Source organism: Durio zibethinus, chromosome 15 (genome assembly GCF_047325235.1).
Source record: "Durio zibethinus cultivar Kanyao isolate XHJ-2024 chromosome 15, ASM4732523v1, whole genome shotgun sequence".
NCBI classification, from domain to species: domain Eukaryota; kingdom Viridiplantae; phylum Streptophyta; class Magnoliopsida; order Malvales; family Malvaceae; genus Durio; species Durio zibethinus.
In genome coordinates, this window is record NC_143176.1 from 1669183 (window position 1) to 1689059 (window position 19877).

Sequence of the window (19877 nt, forward strand, 5' to 3'; positions counted from 1 at the left end):
CCTTTTTCCCCTTTCCATCGAGCTCAAACCCGATCTGGCCACAACCATTTGTAAGATGCTCACCTATGCTCTAAGCTCTTCAAACTCCTTTTGGAGAATGTTCAAGGCATCTCTAGCCTCCTCGCTCACGTTGTGGAGAGTATCAGACAACTCCCGCTGGGTTGTCTCGATCTCCCTCACTCAATCTTTAGTCACCATATGAGTTTTCATTGCGGCCACCGCGGCCTCAAGTTCCTCAATTCTCTATTGATGATTGGGTCTACCACTTGTGGCCATCTCATCCATTTTCTAGCACTTCTCAACCGTGCTCTGATACCACGTGTCACGGACTAAGCTTTCTCTTAATAAGCATAGACTGTGCGACACTTGAATGGGCGCTTCCACCCAAGTCAGCCTTTAATAAATCGATATCTGAACAAATAACCATAAGCCATGGTGAGTCTCAAGCATTCACAATAAGTCACAATATATCGAGATCAATCTCAAGCACACACACAAGAAGGCACATTCGCATCGAGAAAATGAAAAACACATCGAGGCAACATTCGGGACATTCAATCGGGTTAATTTTATTATAATCAAGAATCATACATCGGGACGTCCCACCGTCACCAGGGCCAGGGGGCAGCCCTTGGTGGATGGCCTAGGCTCGCATAGCAACCGGTAAGACAGTCCAACACTATGCTGCTGGCTCACCACCCCTAAAGAGCCTTAGAGATTTTAGAGCTATGCTACCAGTAACCATTACAATGTTTGAAATGGGGACACTTTTCCTAGCACAAGGGATCTACCCGGCCATGGCCCTATACATGGGTGGCTCAAGGCAACCTAAGTCTCGGTCAAGGCCCTATACAAGTTTGGCTCATGACACCGGGGATCGAATGGGTGGTAAGTGGGTTCAAGCACATCTTCATATTTCTGCCATGCCAATGCCATTTTTATGGCTTTTAAATTCATACAGTGGTCCCCTAAGCCTTCATGTGAAGTTTCGTGGCAAGACGACCCGTTTTCTATTTTTCACAATTTTTGAAACTTTTTGCGGTTCAGGATTTTTTAAAATTTTTTTAGATAGAGTTTTGTCCCCAAATTTGGTAGAGGTGGTCCTTGTATTTCTTTTGGCATGCACAAAAATATTTAGCTAAAAACTTGTAGTGGAGAAGATTTTGTGACTGTTTGAAAAAATTATCCCCATTTCAGACACTTTAATGGCTACTGGCAGCAAACCTATAAAATCTCAAATGCTCTTTAAGGGGGTGTGAGTTCTCGAGGTTTGATGAAGGATAGGGGGCCAATATAAGGGCCAAGTGCCAGCACCCACCGCACATCATGTGCACACACCCCCCCGGCCCCCCCAATCGTTGGAACCCCTAATGCCGTTGGTTAGGCTCTCCGGCGATGCTCTGACGATGGTGCCCCAAGCGAAAAAAATGCGGCACCAGCACATGCCCGAGCCCAGCATGTGCACCATGGATCAAACTCTTAGACTAGGAATGAACTCCATATGCTTAGACATGGAATGAACTCTGTATGCCTAAGCCAACCCACGAAACGAGCGTACGGGCGCTCAGTCGGCCGGAGAGGCAGAATGCCAAGCCAACGATCGGCCCGGTCCCCCTCTGCATGCTTTGGTCCCACTGCCACAACCCTCGGTCTGGATGGGGCTTAGACATGGAATGAACTCCCTATGCCTAAGCTAACCCATGAAACGAGAGTGCGAGCACTCAACCGATCGGAGAGGTATAATGTGCAAGTCGGGGATTGGCTTGGTCCCCACTGCATGATGTCGATCCTGCTGTCGCAACCCTTGGTCCGGTCTGATCTTAGACTAAGAATGAACTCTGTATGCTTAGACATGGAATGAACTCCGTATGCCTAAGCCGACCCATGAAACGAGCGTACGAGCGCTCAACCGGTCGGAGAGGTAGAATGCATAAACCGAGGATCAACCCGATCCTTCCCTGCGTGCTGTCAATCCTGCTACCGCAACCCTCGGTCTGGTCCAATCTTAGACTAGGAATGAACTCCGTATACCTAAGTCAACCCATGAAACGAGCGTTCGGGCACTGAGCCAGCCGGAGAGGCATAATACGCAAGCCGACAATCGACCCGGTCCCCCTCTATGTTCTGTCGATCCTGCTGCCATAACCCTCGGTCTAACTGGGGCTTAGACATGGAATGAACTCCCTATGCCTAAGCCAACCCATGAAATGGGCGTGTGGGCGCTCAGTCGGACAGAGAGGTAGAATGCGCAAGCCAAGGATTGGCCCGATCCCCCCTACGTGCTGCCGATCCTGCTACCACAACCCTTGGTCGGGTCCAATCTTACACTGGGAATGAACTCCGTATGCTTAGACAGGGGATGAACTCCGTATGCCTAAGTCAACCCATGAAATGAACGTGCGGGCGCTCAGCCGACCTGAGAGGCCGACCGTAAAGGCAGAATGTGTAAGTCGGGGATCGGCCTGATCCCCTCTGCTGCCGATCCTGCTGTCGATCCTGCTACTGGTCCTACTACCGTAACCCTCGGTCCAGTCTGATCTTAGACTGGGAATGAACTCAGTATCCTTAGACATGGAATGAACTCCGTATGCCTAAGCCAACCCATGAAACGAGCGTATGGGTGCTCAGTCGACCGAAGAGAAAAAATGCGCAAGTCAGGGACCGGTCCGATCCCCCCTGCGTGCTGTCGATCCTGCTACAGCAACCCTCGGTCCGGTCCAATCTTAGACTAGGAATGAACTTCGTATGCCTAAGTAAGCCCACAAAACGAGTGTGTGGGTGCTGAACCGGCCGGAGAGGCATAATGCGCAAGCGGGGGATCAGCCCGGTCCCCCTCTATGTGCTGTCGATCCCGCTGTCGTAACCCTCGGTCCGGTTCGATCTTAGACTAAGAATGAACTCTGTATGCTTAGACTGGGGATGAACTCTGTATCCCTAAGTCAACCCACGAAATGAGCGTGCGGACGCTCAGCCGACCAAAGAGGCAGGATGCGTAAGCCGGGGATCAAACGGGTGGTTGGTGGGTTCAAGCACATCTTCATATTTCTGCCATGCCAATGCCATTCTTATGGCTTGTAAATTCATACAATGGTCCCCTAAGCCTTCATGTGAAGTTTCGTGGTAAGACGACCCATTTTCTATTTTTCACGATTTTCAAAACTTTTTACGGTTCGGGATTTTTTAAAATTTTTTTAGAAAGAGTTTTGTCCCCAAATTTGGTAGATGTGATCCTTGTATTTTTTTTTTGGCATGCACAAAAAAATTCAACTAAAAACTCAAAGCGAAGAAGATTTTGTGATCATTTGAAAAAGTGTCCATATTTCAAACACTTTAATAGCTACTGGCAGCAAACCTATAAAATCTAAAATGCTATTTAAAGGGGTGTCAGTTCTCGAGGTTTGATGAGGGATAGGGAGCCAATATAAGGGCCAAGTACCAGCACCTATCACACATCATGTGCGCACAAACCCCCCGGCTCCCCCAATCGCTAGAACCTCCAATGCCACCGGTTAGGCTCTCCGAAGATCCTTCAGCGATGGTGCCCTGGGTGAAAAAAATGCGACACCAGCACATGCCCAAGCCCAACATGTGCACCATGGCTCAAACTCTTAGACTGAGAATAAACTCCTATGCTTAGACATGGAATGAACTCCGTATGCCTAAGCCAACCCACGAAACGAGCGTATGGGTGCTCAGCCTGACGAAGAGGCATAGTGCGCAAGCTAGGGATCGGCCCGGTCCCTCTCTACGTGCTATCGGTCCCACTGCCACAACACTCGGTTCGATTAGGGCTTAGACATGGAATGAACTCCCTATGCCTAAGCCAACCCACGAAACGGGCGTGCGAGCGCTCAGCCGACAGGAGAGGCAGAATGTACATGCCAGGGATCGACCCGGTCCCCCCTGCGTGCTGTCGATCCTGCTGCCGCAACCCTCAATCCGGTCCAATCTTAGACTGGGAATGAACTTCGTATGCTTAGACTGGAGATGAACTCCATATGCCTAAGTTAACCCATGAAACAAGCGTACGGACACTCAGCCGACTAGAGAGGCAGGATGTGCAAGTTGGGGATCGAATGGGTGGTAGGTGGGTTCAAGCACATCTTCATATTTCTGCCATGCCAATGCCATTTTTATGGCTTGTAAATTCATACAATGGTCCCCTAATCCTTCATGTGAAGTTTCATGGAAAGACGACCCATTTTCTATTTTTCACGATTTTCAAAACTTTTTACGGTTCAGGATTTTTTAAAATTTTTTTAGAAAGAGTTTTATCCCCAAATTTGGTAGAGGTGATCCTTGTATTTTTATTGGCATGGACAAAAACTTCAGCTAAAAACTCGAAGTGGAGAAGATTTTGTGACCGTTTGAAAAAAGTGTCCCCATTTCAGACACTTTAATGGCTACTAGCAGCAAACCTATAAAATCTCAAATACTCTTTAAGGGGGTGTGAGTTCTCGAGGTTTGATGAGGGATAGGGGGCCAATATAAGGGCCAAGTACCAGCACCCATCGCACATCATGTGCGCACACCCCCCGGCTCTCTAATCGTCGGAACCCCAATACCGTCGGTTAGGCTCTCCGACGATGCTCCGGTGATGGTGCCTCGGGCGAAAAAAATGTGGCACAAAGACATGCCCGAGTCTAGCATGTGCACCGTGGCTTAAACTCATAGACTAGGAATGAACTTCGTATGCTTAGACATGGAATGAACTTTGTATGCCTAAGCCAAACAACGAAACGAGCGTGCGGGCGCTCAACTGGCCCAAGAGGCAGAATGCGCAAGCCGAGGATCAGCCCGGTCTGACTGCCACAACCCTCGGTCCGGCTGGGGCTTAGACATGGAATGAACTCCCTATGCCTAAGCCAACCCACGAAACGGGCGTACGGGCACTCAGCCGGTCGGAGAGGCAGAATGCGCAAGCCGGGGATTGGCCCGGTCCCCTCTGCGTGCTATCGATCCTGCTATCATAACCCTTGGTTCGGCCTGATCTTAGACTAGGAATGAACTCCGTATGCCTAAGTTAACCCACGAAACAAGCGTTCGGGCGTTGAGCAGGTCAGAGATTGGCCTGGTCCCCCTCTACGTGCTGTCGATCCCTCTGCCATAACCCTCGGTCCGGCTGGGGCTTAGCCGTGGAATGAACTCCCTATGCCTAATCTAACCCATGAAATGGACGTGTGGGTGCTCAGCCGGCCGGAGAGGCAGAATGCGCAAGTCGAGGATCAACTCGATCCCCCTTGCATGCTACTGATCTTGCTGCTGTAACCCTCGATCCGATCTGATCTTAGACTGGGAATGAACTCCGTATCCTAAGAAAGCCTATGAAACGAGCATACGGGTGCTCAGTCAGCCGGAAAAGTCGACCAGAGTGGTAGAATGCGCAAGCCGGGGATTGGCTCGGTCCCCCCTGCGTGCTGCCGATCCTACTACTGGTTCTGTTGCCACAACCCTCGGTCTGGTTCGATCTTAGATTGGGAATGAACTCTGTATGCTTTAACATGGAATGAACTCTGCATGCCTAAGCCAACCCATGAAATGAACGTACGGTCGCTCAACCGGCCGGAGAGACAGAATGCGCAACTCGGAGATCGGCCCGATCCCCCTTATGTGCTGTCGATCTTGTTGCCACAGCCCTTGGTCCGGTGCGATCTCAGACTGGGAATGAACTCTGTATGCTTAGACTAGGGATGAACTCTATATGCCTAAGTCAACCCATGACACGAGGGTGCGGACACTCAGCCGACCAAAGAGGCAGGATGCGCAAGTCGAGGATCGAACGGGTGGTAGGTGGGTTCAAGCACATCTTCATATTTCTGTTGTGCCAATGCCATTGTTATGGCTTGTAAATTCATACAATGGTCCCCTAAGCCTTCATGTGAAGTTTCGCGGCAAGACGACCCATTTTCTATTTTTTATGATTTTTGAAACTTTTTACGGTTCGGGATTTTTTAAAATTTTTTTAAAAGTAGTTTTGTCCCCAAATTTGGTAGAGGTGTTCCTTGTATTTTTGTTGGCACGCACAAAAAGTGTCCCCATTCCAGACACTTTAATGGCTACTGGCAGCAAACCTATAAAATCTCAAATGCTCTTCAAGGGGGTGTGAGTTCTTAAGGTTTGATGAAGGATACGGGGCCAATATAAGGGCCAAGTACCAGCACCCATCGCACATCATGTGCACACACCCCCCAGCCCCCCAATCGTCGGAACCCCCAATGCCGCTGGTTAGGCTCTCCGACGATGCTCCAACGATGCTCCGACGATGGTGACCCGAGTGAAAAAAATAAGGCACCAGCACATGCCTAAGCCCAGCATGTGCACCGTGGCTCAAACTCTTAGACTGGGAATGAACTCCGTACGCTTAGACGTGGAATGAACTCCGTATGCCTAACACAACCCACGAAACGAGCGTACGGGCACTCAGCCAGTCGGAGAGGAAGAATGCGCAAGTCGGGGATCAGCCCGATCCCCCTCTACATGCTGTCGATTCCACTGCCACAACCCTCGGTTCAACTGGGGCTTAGACATGGAATGAACTCCTTATGCCTAAGCCAACCCACGAAATGGGCGTGCGGGCGCTCAACCAGATGGAAAGGTAGAATGAGTAAGCCAGGGATGGGCTCGGTCCCCCCGACGTGCTGTCGATCGTGCTACCGTAACCCTCAGTTTGGTTTGATCTTAGACTGGGAATGAACTCCGTATGCTTAGACTGGGGATGAACTCCATATGCCTAAGTCAACCCACAAAACGAGCGTGCGGGTGCTCAGCCGATTGGAGAGGCAGAATGCACAAGCTAGAGATCAGCTCGATCCCCCCTGCGTGCTACCGATCCTGGTGCCGTAACATTCGATCTGATTCGGGTGAAAAAAAAGTGGCACCAGCACATGCCTGAGCCAGCATGTGCACTGTGGCTCAAACTCTTAGACTGGGAATGAACTCCGTATGCTTAGACATGGAATGAACTCTGTATGCCTAAGCCAACCCATGAAACGAGCGTGCGGGTGCTCTGCCGATCGAAGAGGCAGAATGCGCAAGCTAAGGATCGGCCTGGTCCCCCTCTATGTACTGTCAGTCCCGTTGCCATAACCCTCGATCCGGCTGGGGCTTAGACATGGAATGAACTCCCTATGCCTAAGCCAACCCACGAAACGGGTTTGTGGGTGCTCAGCCAGTTGGAGAGGTAGAATACGCAAGCCAGGGATCAACCAGATTCCCTCTGCGTGCTATCGATCCTACTGTCGCAACCCTCGGTCTGGTCTGATCTTAGATTGGGAATGAACTTCGTATGCTTCGACAAAGGATGAACTCCGTATGCTTAAGTCAACCCACGAAACGAGCGTGTAGGCACTCAGCCAGCTGAAGAGGCCGGTCGGAGAGGCAGAATGTGCCAGCCGGGGATCAACCTGATCCCCCCTACGTGCTATTGATCCTGCTACTGGTCCTACTATCGCAACACTCGATCCGGTCAGATCTTAGACTGGGAATGAACTCTGTATACCTAAGCCAACCCAGGAAATGAGCGTTCGGGCACTGAGCTGGCCGGAGAGGCATAATGCGTAAGCCAAGGATTGGCCCGTTCCCCCTCTGCGTGCTGCCAGTCCCACTGCCACAACCCTCGGTCCGGCTAGGGCTTAGACTTGGAATGAACTCCCTATGCCTAAGCCAACCCACGAAATGGGCGTGCGGGCGCTCAGTCCACCGGAGAGGCAGAATACGCAAGCCGGGAACCGACCCGATCCCCCTCTATGTGCTGTCAGTCCCGCTGCCATAACCTTCGATCTGGCTGGGGCTTAGACATGGAATGAACTCCCTATGCCTAAGCCAACCAACGAAATGGGCATGCGGGCGCTCAGCCGATCGGAAAGGCAAAATGCGCAAGCCGAAGACCGGCCCGGTCCCCCACTCCGTGCTATCAGTCTCGTTGCCACAACCTTCGGTCTGGCTGGGGCTTAGACATGAAATGAACTCCCTATGCCTAAGCCAACCCATGAAACGAGTGTTCGGCCACTCAACCGGTCGGAGAGGCAGAATGCACAAGCCAGGGATCGGCGTGATCCACCCTGCGTGCTACCGATCCTACTGCCGTAACCCTTGGTCCGGTCCGATCTCTGACTGAGAATGAACTCCGTATGTTTAGACTATGTATGAACTCCGTATGCTTAGACTATGTATGAACTCCGTATGCCTAAGTCAACCCATGAAACGAGCGTACGGCCACTCAGCCAGCGGGAGAGGTAGAATGCACATGCCGGGAACCGGTCCGGTCCCCCTCTGTGTGCTGTCGATCCTGCTGCAGCAACCCTTGATCCAATCTGATGTTAGACTAGGAATTAACTCCATATGCCTAAGTCATCCCATGAAATAGGCGTTCGGGCGCTAAGCCAGTCGGAAAGGCATAATGCGTAAGCCGGGGATCGCCCCGATCCCTCTTTGCGTGCTATCAGTCCCGCTGCCACAACCCTCGGTCTGGCTGGGGTTTAGATATTGAACGAACTCCCTATGCCTAAGCCAACCCATGAAATGGGCGTGCGGGCACTCAGCCAGCTGAAGAGGAAGAATGCGCAAGTTGGGGATCGACCCGGTCCCCCCTGCGTGCTACTGATCCTGCTGCCGCAACCTTCAATCCGGTTTGATCTTAGACTGGGAATGAACTCCGTATGCTTAGACTGGGGATGAATTTTGTATGCCTAAATCAACCCACGAAACGAGCGTGCGGGCGCTCAGCCAACCGGAGAGGTAGAATGCGTAAGTCAAGAACCGACCCGGTCCCCCCTACGTGCTATCGATCCTACTACCGCAACCCTTGGTCCGATCTAATCTTAGACTAGGAATGAACTCCGTATGCCTAAGTCAACCCACGAATTGGGCGTTCGGGTGCTGAGCCAGTTGGAGAGGCATAATGCGCAAGCTGGGGATCACCTCGCTCCCTTTCTGTATGCTGTCGATCCCGCTGCCACAACGCTCAGTCCGGTTGGGGCTTAGCTACGCCTAAGCCAACCAATGAAACGGGCGTGCGGGCGTTCAGCCAGCCGAAGAGGCAGAATGTGCAAGCTAGGGATCGGCCCGATCCCCCATACGTGCCGCCAATCCTGCTGTCGTAACCCTCGGTCCGATTTGATCTTAGATTAGGAATGAATTCCGTATGCTTAGACTGGGTATGAACTCCGTATGCCTAAGTCAACCCATGAAATGAGCGTATGGGCACTCAACTGATCGGAGAGGTCGAACGGAGAGGTAGAACGTGCAAGCTGGGGATTAGCCCGGTCCCCCCTACGTGCTGCCGATCCTGCTGCTGGTCCGACTGCCACAACCCTTGATCCGGTCCGATCTTAGACTAGGAATGAACTCCTATGCTTAGACATCGAATGAACTCCGTATGCCTAAGCCAACCCACGAAACGAGCATGCGGGTGTTCAGCCGGTGGAAGAGACAGAATGCGCAAGCCAGGGATAGGCTCGGTCCCCCCTGCGTGCTGTCGATCTTGCGTCGCATCACTCGATCTGGTTCGATCTTAGACTGGGAATGAACTCCGTATGCCTAAGTCAACCCACAAAACGAGCGTTTGGGTGTTGAGCCGACCGGAGAGGCATAATGCACAAGACGAGGATCAGCCCGATCCTTCTCTGCGTGCTGTCGGCCCCGCTGCCACAACCCTCGGTCTGGCTGGGGCTTAGACATGGAATGAACTCCCTATGCCTAAGCCAACCCACGAAACGGACATATGGGTGGTCTGCAGGCCAGAGAGGCAGAATGCGCAAGCCGGGGATCGGCTCGATCCCCCTTGTGTGCTACCGCAACCCTCGGTCTGATCCGATCTTAGACTGGGAATGAACTCCATATGCTTAGACTAGGGATGAACTCCGTATGCCTAAGTCAACCCATGAAACAAGCGTTCGGACGCTCAGCCGACCAGAGAGGTGGGATGCCCAAGCTGGGGATCGAACGGGTGGTAGGTGGGTTCAGGCACATCTTCATATTTTTGCTGTACCAATGCCATTTTTATGGCGTGTAAATTCATACAATGGTCCCCTAAGCCTTCATGTGAAGTTTCGTGGCAAGACAACCCATTTTCTATTTTTCACGATTTTTGAAACTTTTTACGGTTCAGGTTTTTTTAAAATTTTTTTAGAAAGAGTTTAGGCCCCAAATTTGGTAGAGGTGATCCTTGTATTTTTGTTGGCATGCACAAAATAATTTAGCTAAAAACACGAAGTGGAGAAGATTTTGTGACCATTTGAAAAAAGTGTCCCCATTTCAGACACTTTAATGGCTACTGGCAGCAAACCTATAAAATCTCAAATGCTCTTTAAGGGGGTGTGAGTTCTAGAGGTTTGATGTGGGATAGGGGGCCAATATAAGGGCCAAGTACCAGCACCCATCGTACATCATGTGCGCACACCCCCTGGCCCGTATGCCTAAGTCAACCCACGAAACGAGCGTGCCGACGTTCAACAGGTCAGAGAGACCGGTTGAAGAGGCAGAATACACAAACCGAGGATCAACCAAGTCCTTCCCTGCGTGCTACCGATCCTGCTACTGGTCCTGGTGCCCCAACCGTCAGTCCGGTTCGATCTTAGACTGGGAATGAACTCCATATGCTTAGACATGGAATGAACTCCGTATGCCTAAGTCAACCCATGAAACGAGCATGCGGGCACTCATCCGGCCGGAGAGGCAGAATGTGCAAGCTGAGGACCAACTCGGTCCCCTCCTGCGTGCTGCCGATCCTGTTGCTTAGACTGGGACTCTATATGCCTAAGTCAACCCATAAAATGAGCGTTCGGGCACTGAGACGACTGGAGAGGCATAATGTGCAAGCCGGGGATCGGCCCGGTCCCCCTCTGCGTGCTGTCGGTCCCGCTGCCACAACCCTCGATCCTGTTGGGGCTTCAACATGGAATGAACTCCCTATGCCTAAGCCAACCCATGAAACGGGTGAGCGGGCGCTCAGTCGGCCGGAGAGGTAGAATGGGCAAGCCGGGGATCAGCCCAGTCTCCTCTGCGTGCTATCGATCCTGGTGCCATAACCCTCAGTCCAATCCGATCTTAGATTGGGAATGAACTCCGTATGCTTAGACTGGGGATGAACTCCGTATGTCTAAGTCAACCCATGAAACGAGCGTGCGGACGCTCAGTCGACTAGAGAGGTAGGATGCGCAAGCCGAGGATCGAACGGGTGGTAGGTGGGTTCAAGCACATCTTCATATTTCTTTCATGCCAACACCATTTTTATGGCTTGCAAATTCATACAATGGTCCCCTAAGCCTTCATGTCAACTTTCATGGCAAGGTGACCCGTTTTTTATTTTTCACGATTTTTGAAACTTTTTACGGTTCGAGATTTTTTAAAATTTTTTTAGAAAGAGTTTTGTCCCAAATATAGTAGAGGTGATCCTTGTATTTTTGTTAGCATGCACAAAAAAATTCAACTAAAAACTCGAAGTGGAGAAGATTTTGTGACCGTTTGAAAAAAGTGTCCCCATTTCAGACACTTTAATGGCTATTGGCAGCAAACCTATAAATCTCAAATGCTTTTTAAGGGGGTGTGAGTTCTTGAGGTTTGATGAGGGATAGAGGGCCAATATAAGGGCCAAGTACCAGTACCCATCACACATCATGTGTGCAGACCCCCCGGCCCCCTCAATCGTCGAAACCCCCAATGCCACCGGTTAGGCTCTCTGGCGATGCTTCGGCGATGGTGCCTCGGGTGGAAAAAATGTGGCACCAGCACATGCCCGAGCCTAGCATGTGCACCGTGGCTCAAACTCTTAGACTGGGAATGAACTCTGTATGCTTAGACATGGAATGAACTCCGTATGCCTAAGCCAACCCACGAAACGAGCGTGTGAACGCTCAGGCGACCGGAAAGGCAGAATGCGTTCTGTCGATCCTGCTACCGTAACCCTCGGTTCGGTCTGATCTTAGACTTGGAATGAACTCCGTATGCCTAAGTCAACCCATGAAACGAGCGTTCGGGCACTGAGCTGGCCGGAGAGGCATAATGCGCAAGCCGGGGATCAGCTCGATCCCCCTCTGCGTGCTGCCGGTCCCATTGCCACAACCCTCGGTCCGATTGGGGCTTAGACATGGAATGAACTCCTTATGCTTAAGCCAACCCATGAATCAGGTGTGCAGGTGCTCAGCTGGCCAGAGAGGTAGAATGCGCAAGCTGAGGATCGACCCGGTCCCCCCTGCGTACTGCTGATCCTGCTACCGTAACCCTCGGTCCGATCCGATCTTAGACTGGGAATGAACTTCGTATGCTTAGACTGGGTATGAACTCCATATGCCTAAGTCAACCCACGAAACGAGCCTGTGGGTGCTCAGTTGATCGGAGAGGTAGAATGTGCAAGCCGGGGACCGACCCGATCCCCCTTTGCATGCTGTCGATCCTGCTGCTACTCCTGCTATGACAACCCTCAGTCCAGTCCGATCTTAGACTATGAATTAACTCTGTATGCCTAAGTCAACTCACGAAACGAGCGTTTGGGTGCTGAGCCAGCTGGAGAGGCATAATGTGCAAGCTGGGGATCGACCCGATCCCCCTCTGCATGCTGCCAATCCCGCTACCATAATCCTCGGTCCGACTGGGGCTTAGACATGGAATGAACTCCCTACGCCTAAGCCAACCCACGAAATGGGTGTGCAGGCGCTCAGCCAGCCGGAGAGGCAGAATGCGCAAGCCGGGGATAGGCCCAGTCCCCCTTTTGTGCTGTCGATCCTGCTGTCGCAACCCTCAGTCTGGTCTGATCTTAGACTAGGAATGAACTTCGTATGCATAGACTGGAGATGAACTCCGTATGCCTAAGTCAACCCACGAAATGAGCGTGCGGACGCTCAGTCGACCAGAGAGGCAGGATGCGCAAGTCGGGGATCGAACGAGTGGTAGGTGGGTTCAAGCACATCTTCATATTTCTGCCATGCCAATGCCATTTTTATGGCTTGTAAATTCATACAATGGTCCCCTAAGCCTTCATGTGAAGTTTCGTGGCAAGATAACCCATTTTCTATTTTTCACGATTTTCCAAACTTTTTGTGGTTCAAGATTTTTTAAAATATTTTTAGAAAGAGTTTTGTCCCCAAATTTGGTAGAGGTGATCCTTGTAATTTTTTTGGCATGCGTAAAAACATTCAGCTAAAAACTCGAAGTGGAGAAGATTTTGTGACCGTTTGAAAAAAGTGTCCCCATTTCAGACACTTTAATGGCTATTGGCAGCAAACTTATAAAATCTCAAATGCTCTTGAAGGGGGTGTGAGTTCTCGAGGTTTGATGAGGGATAGGGGGCCAATATAAGGGCCAAGTACCAGCACCCATCGCACATCATGTGCGCACAACCCCCGGCCCCCCAATAGCCGGAACCCCTAATGCCGCAGATTAGCCTCTCCGATGATGCTCTGACGATGCGGCACCAGCACATGCCCGAGCCCAGCATGTGCACCATGGCTCAAACTCTTAGACTGGGAATGAACTCCGTATGCTTAGACATGGAATGAACTCCGTATGCCTAAGCCAACCCACGAAACGAGTGTGCGGGCGCTTAGCTGGCCGGAGAGGTAGAATGCGCAAGTCGAGAATCGACCCGATCCACCTCTGTGTGCTACCGGTCCCGCTGTCACAACCCTCAATCCGACTGGGGCTTAGACATGGAATGAACTCCCTATGCCTAAGCCGACCCACGAAACAGGCGTGCGGGCGCTCAACCGACCAGAGAAGCAGAATGCACAAGCTGGGGATCAGCCCGATCCCCCCTGCGTGCTATCGATCCTGCTGCCGCAACCCTCGATCCGATCCGATCTCAGATTAGGAATGAACTCCGTATGCTTAGATTAAGGATGAACTCCGTATGCCTAAGTCAATCCACAAAACGAACGTACGAGCGCTCAGCCGGCCAGAGAGGCAGAATGCGTAAGCTGGGGATCGGCTCGATCCCCCCTACATGCGTTCGATCCTGCTACTGGTCCTACTACCGTAACCCTTGGTCCGATCCGATCTTAGACTGGGAATGAACTTCGTATGCCTAAGTCAACCCATAAAACATGCGTGTGGGCGCTCAACCATCCGGAGAGGTAGAATGCGCAAGCTAGGGATCGGCCCTGGTCCCCCCTGCGTGCTGTCAATCCTGCTGACGCAACCCTCGGTCTGCTAAATTGGTGATACAAGATGAACTAGAAGCCAAGTTATGGTGCCTAATTATGCTCTAACCTAAAACCCATAAGGGGTGTTGGTCGATTAAGATAGCATGATGGTGGTCATAGAAGTCAAAATCCACTAAGGAATGTGAAACATGTCACCTACCGAATCAACTAATCCAAAAAATGGATGACGCTTAAGCATGCGACCTATACCCAACTATTAGGGCAAGGGCCAAGCCTCAATGAGTAGGATGACATAACAGTTATCGCAAAACCTCGCTGTGAACCTAGGTGGAGTGACCATCGATGCTGATCTTGGTGGTAGTAGCCAATATTCAAATGAAAACTTTGAAAGCCAAAGAGGGGAAAGGTTCCATGTGAATGGCACTTGCACATGGGTTAGTCGATCCTAAGAGACAAGGGAAGCTCGTCTGATAGCATGTCTAGCATGAGTTTTAAAAGGGATTTAGGTTAAAATTCCTTAATCAGGATGCAGTAGCTAACAACAACATTAGGGAGTTTGAAGAAGTCGATAGGGGCCTTAGGGAGAGTTATCTTTTTTGTTTAATAGCCTACCTACACTGGAAATGGCTTAGTTGGAGGTAGGGTCCAACGACCAAAAGAGCACCACACATATTATGGTGTCAAGTGTTCCTTTGGTGGCTCTTGAAAATCTAGAGGACCAAGTGCCATCCATGTCTAATCAAACTTATAACTGCATCAGGTCTCTAAGGTGAATAGCTTCTAGTCGATGGAGCAATATAGGCAAAAGAAGTCGCAAAATAGATCCATAACCTTGGGAAAAGGATTGGCTCTAAGGGTTAGGCACGAGGGTCCCAATCTTAAACCCATCAGCTACCGATACACTAGTCAATCTACTCTTATAGTGAGAGCAGGTTGCCATGCACTGGTTAAAGGAACTAGGAATTGCTCTCTCGAGGGCTTTTCCTAGGCAAGAGTAGTCAAATTAGAACTGGTATAGACAAAGGGAATCCAACTATTTAATTAAAACAAATCAATGCAATGGTTTCTGCATATGCTCACATAATGTGATTTCTATCCAGTGCTCTAAATGTCAAAGTGAAGAAATTCAAACAAGCATGGGTAAATGACAAGTGTAACTATGACCCATTTAATGTAGCCAAATGCCCCATCATCTAATTAGTGTTTCACATTAATGGATTAATGAGATTCCCACTATCCCTATCTACTATCAATCAAAACCATAGCCAAGGGAATAGGCTTGGAAGAATTAGTGGGGAAAGAAAACCTTGTTGAGCTTGACTATAGTTTAACTTTGGGAAATGACTTAAGAGGTGTAAGATAAATGGGAGGCCTCAAGTGAAATTGAAATACCGCTACTTTTAATGTTATTTTACTTATTCCATGAATTAGAGGTGAGGCATGACCCCTTCTTTTAGACCCAAGGCTAGCCTTGGTCAATCAATATGGGTAGAAGACATTGTCAAGTGGGGATTTTGGCTAGGGTAGCACATCTGTTAAACGATAACGTAGGTGTCCCAAGATGAGCTCATTAAGAACAAAAATCTCACATGGAACAAAAGGATAAAGGCTCATTTGATTCTAATTTCTAGTATAAAAATGAACCATGAAAGTGTGGATTATAGATCCTTTAGACCTTCAAAATTTGAAGCTAGAGGTGTCAAAAAAGCTACCATAAGGATAACTAGCTTGTGGTAGCCAAGCATTCATAACAATGTTACTTTTTGATCCTTTGATGCTAGCTCTTCTTATCATTGTGAAGCAGAATTCACCAAGTGTTGGATTGTTCACCCACCACTACGGAATGTGAGCTGGGTTTAGACTGTCATGAGGTAAGTTAATTTTACCCTACTAATGGTAGCATCATGATAGTAATTCAACCTAGTATGAGAAGAACCGTTGATTTACACAATTAATCATTGTGCTTGGTTAAAGAGCTAGTGGCACAAAGCTACCATGCATTAGATTATTATTGAATGACTCTAAGTCAAAATCCAAGCTAGAAGTGACACATGTGCCCATCACTCGATTTTTGACCTATCATAGGGGCACATGCTATTCCTTTGTGCGAGCAGTTCCTTTAAACACCATCAACACATGTTGGGTTGCACAACATGCACCCCATTATCTAGTGGTAAATGGGTTTAGGCACATCTACTATGCCAATGCCATTTTTATGGCTTTTAAATTCATATAAGCACTCACTAGCACTTGCACCAGGGCTTGGTTTAATTTTGTTAAACCTAAACAATGTGCCTAAGACTTTAGAGTCTTGATCACTACCCATAACATCATTTTAGGCTAGTTCCCCATGACCTGGGCCTCCAGTAGGCCTTAAGGTTTGGTCCTTTTGGTAGTTGGACCCTATCTTACTAGAATGCTCCCTAACTTAGAGAGAACCCCTAGGCTTGGACCAACTAGTGAACTGTGACACATGCACATGCCTTGACCACTTTTGGGACATGTTGGCCCTTGGTCTTGGCACATGCTTTGACCACCATCGACACATGCTAGTCCTTTATATGAGTAGTTCCTTTGAACACCATGGCACATGCCAAGTCGCACACCACATGTAGCTATCCTAGGCTCAGGCTGCTCACCTTGCATACCATGATTAGAAAGTAGGACGGTTATGGCACATCTTAATTTTTCTTCCATGCCAATGCCATTTTTATGGCTTATCAATTCATCTAAGTGCTCACTAGCACCCATACCTGGGCTTAGCTTAATTCCATTGACCTTGAACACTGCGCCTAAGCCTCTAAAGTCTTGATCACTACCTACACCATTGTTTTAGGCTAGTGCCTTAAGACCTGGGCCTCCAATAGGCCTCAAGGCCTAGTCCTTCTGGCAATCAAACCCTTTTCCTGCTAGAATAGGAACTGCTCTTTCACCAGAGAGAACCTATGGGCTTGGACTAGCTTGTAAATTATGACACAAGCACATGCCTCAATCACCATCAAGACATGTTGGCCCTTGGTCTCTGTACATGCTTTAACCACCATCAGCACATGCTAGCCCTTTGTGTGGGTAGTTTCCACAAACACCATCAACACATGCTAGGCCACACACCACATGCGAGTTACCTAGCCCTGGGCTAAGCACAATGTACACCATGATCAGGCCATAGGTGGGTTTAGCCCCATCTTCATATTTTTGCAAAGTGAATGCCATTTTTATGTTTTGTAAATTCACATAAGCACTAACTAGGGCCTACACCTAGGCCTGGCTCAATTCTGTTGAACCTAAACATCATACTTAAGCCTCTTGAGTTTTGATCACTGTCCGTACCACTATTCTAAGCTATTTCCTTATGGCTTGGGCCTCTAGTAGGCCTTAAGGCCTGGTCTACTTGGCAATCAAACCATTTCCCACTAGAACTAATACTACTCTTTGACTTAGAGAGAACCCTTAAGCTTGGACCAGCTTGCAGGTGATACAAGTACATGCCTCGACCACTATTGGGACATGTTGAACTATGGTCTTCACACATGATTTGTCCACCATCGACACATGCTAGAATGCGTACCAAGCATAGGTATCATAGGCTCGAACCATGCATTATGCGCACCATGATCAAACAGTAGGTAGGTTCAAGCACATCTTCATATTTCTACTTTGCCAATGCCATTTTTATGGCTTGTAAATTCATATAATGCTCACCAGTGCCCGCACCTAGGTTTGGCTAAACTTTACCAAACCTAAACATCATGCATGAGCCACTAAAGTCTTGATCATTGCCCATACCACTATTTTAGGCTAGTTCCCCATGACTTGGACCTCTAGTATGCCTCAAGGTATGGTCCTTTAAGCTATTAAACTGTGTCCCACTTGAATTGGAATAGCTCTTTGACTAAAAAAGAAGCTATGGGCCTATACCAGTTTGTCTACCATGGAACATCACATGCCTCAAATGCCATTGAAACATGTTGGCCTTTGGTCTCAATACATGTTTCAACCACCATTGGTATATGCTAGGCAAAACACCAAGCATAAGTATCCTGGGCTCGGGTCTTGCACTGTGCACACCATGATTGGGTAATAGGTGTGTTTAGGCACATCTTCATATTTTTGCCATGTTAATGTCATTTTTATGGCTTGTAAATTCATATAAGCTAGTGCCAGCACTTAGGCCTAGCTCAATTCTACCAAACCTGAACACCATACCTAAGCCTTTGGAGTCTTGATCACTACTCATACCACTATTTGGGCTAGTTCCCCATAGCTTGGGCCCCAAGTAGGCCTTAAGGCCTGGTCCCCTTGCCATTCAGGCCCTATCTTACTAAAACTAGAACTGTTCTTTGACTCAGAGAAAACCTCAGGGCTTGGACCAGCTTGCAAACTCTGATGCAAGCCCATCCTTGACAACCATTAGGACATGTTGGCCATTAGTCTTAGCACATGCTTCAACCACCATCGACACATGCTTACCCTTTGTGTGGGTAGTTCATCAATTACCATTGATATATGCTAGGCCACACAACACTCGCGAGTATCTTGGGCTTAAGCTATGCATAATGCACACCATGATTGGGTAGTAGGTGGGTTTAGGCACATCATATTTTTGTCGTGCCAATGCCATTTTTATACCTTATAAATTCACATAAATGCTTACCAATGCCCACACTTAGGCCTAGCTCAATTCTGCCAAAGCTGAACACCATGCCTAAGCCTCTGAAGTCTTGATCACTACCCATACCATAGTTTTGAGCTAGTTCCACATGACTTGGGCCTCCATTAGGCCTTAAGGCCTAGTCCCCCAAGCAATTAAACCCTTTCCCACTTGAACTAGAATTGCTCCTTGACTCAAAGAGAACCTTTGGCCATTACCTAGTTTATGAACTATGCACATGCCTTGACCACCATCAAGACATGTTGGCCTTGGTCTTCGCATGAGGTTCGACCACCATTGGCACATGCTAGCCCTTCATATGGGCAGTTTCCTCAAACACCATTAGCATATGGTGGGTTGCATACCAAGCATGGGTATCCTAGGCTCGAACTGTGCATCGTGTGCACCTAGACCATACAGTAGGTGGGTTTAGGCACATCTTTATATTTCGACCATGCCAATGCCATTTTTATGGCTTGTAAATTTATATAATGCTCGCTAGCACCTGCACCTGGGCTTGGCTTAATTTCATCAAACTTTAACAGTATGCCTGAGCTACTAAAGTCTTGATCACTGCCCATACTACTATTTTGGGCTAGTTTCCCATGATCTAGACCTCTAGTACGCCTTAAGGCCTAGTCTTTTTGGCTATCAACTCTATCTCGCTAAAACTAGAATTGATCTTTAATTTAAAAAGACCCCTAGGCCTAGATAGCTTGTTGTCCGTGGCACATATACATACTTAAAATACCATCAGGAGATGTTGGCCCTTAGTCTTGGTATATGCTTTAAATACCATCGACACATGTTGGCCTTTTATGCAGGTAGTTCCATCGAACACCATCAGTACATGCTAGGTCATGTACCAAGCATAGTTATCCTAAGCTTGAGCCGTGCACCATGTGAACCATGACTGGGTAGTAGGTGGGTTCAAGCAGATCTTCATATTTCTACCATGCCAATGCCATTTTTATGGCTTGTAAATTCATATAATGCTCACCAGCACTCATACCTAGGCTTTGCTCAATTCTATCAAATGTAAACACTGGGCTTGAGGCACTAAAGTCTTGATCACTGCCCGTTCCACTATTCTAGGCTAACTACTTGTGACTTGGACCTCTAGTATACCT

The 19877-nt window shown here is 48.8% G+C and overlaps 1 pseudogene; it reads left to right on the plus strand.

The window, feature by feature from the left end:
* The first annotated feature begins 14882 nt into the window (after positions 1-14882).
* On the plus strand, positions 14883-16292 carry LOC149514501 (25S ribosomal RNA; annotated as a pseudogene).
* The last annotated feature ends 3585 nt before the right edge of the window (positions 16293-19877 follow it).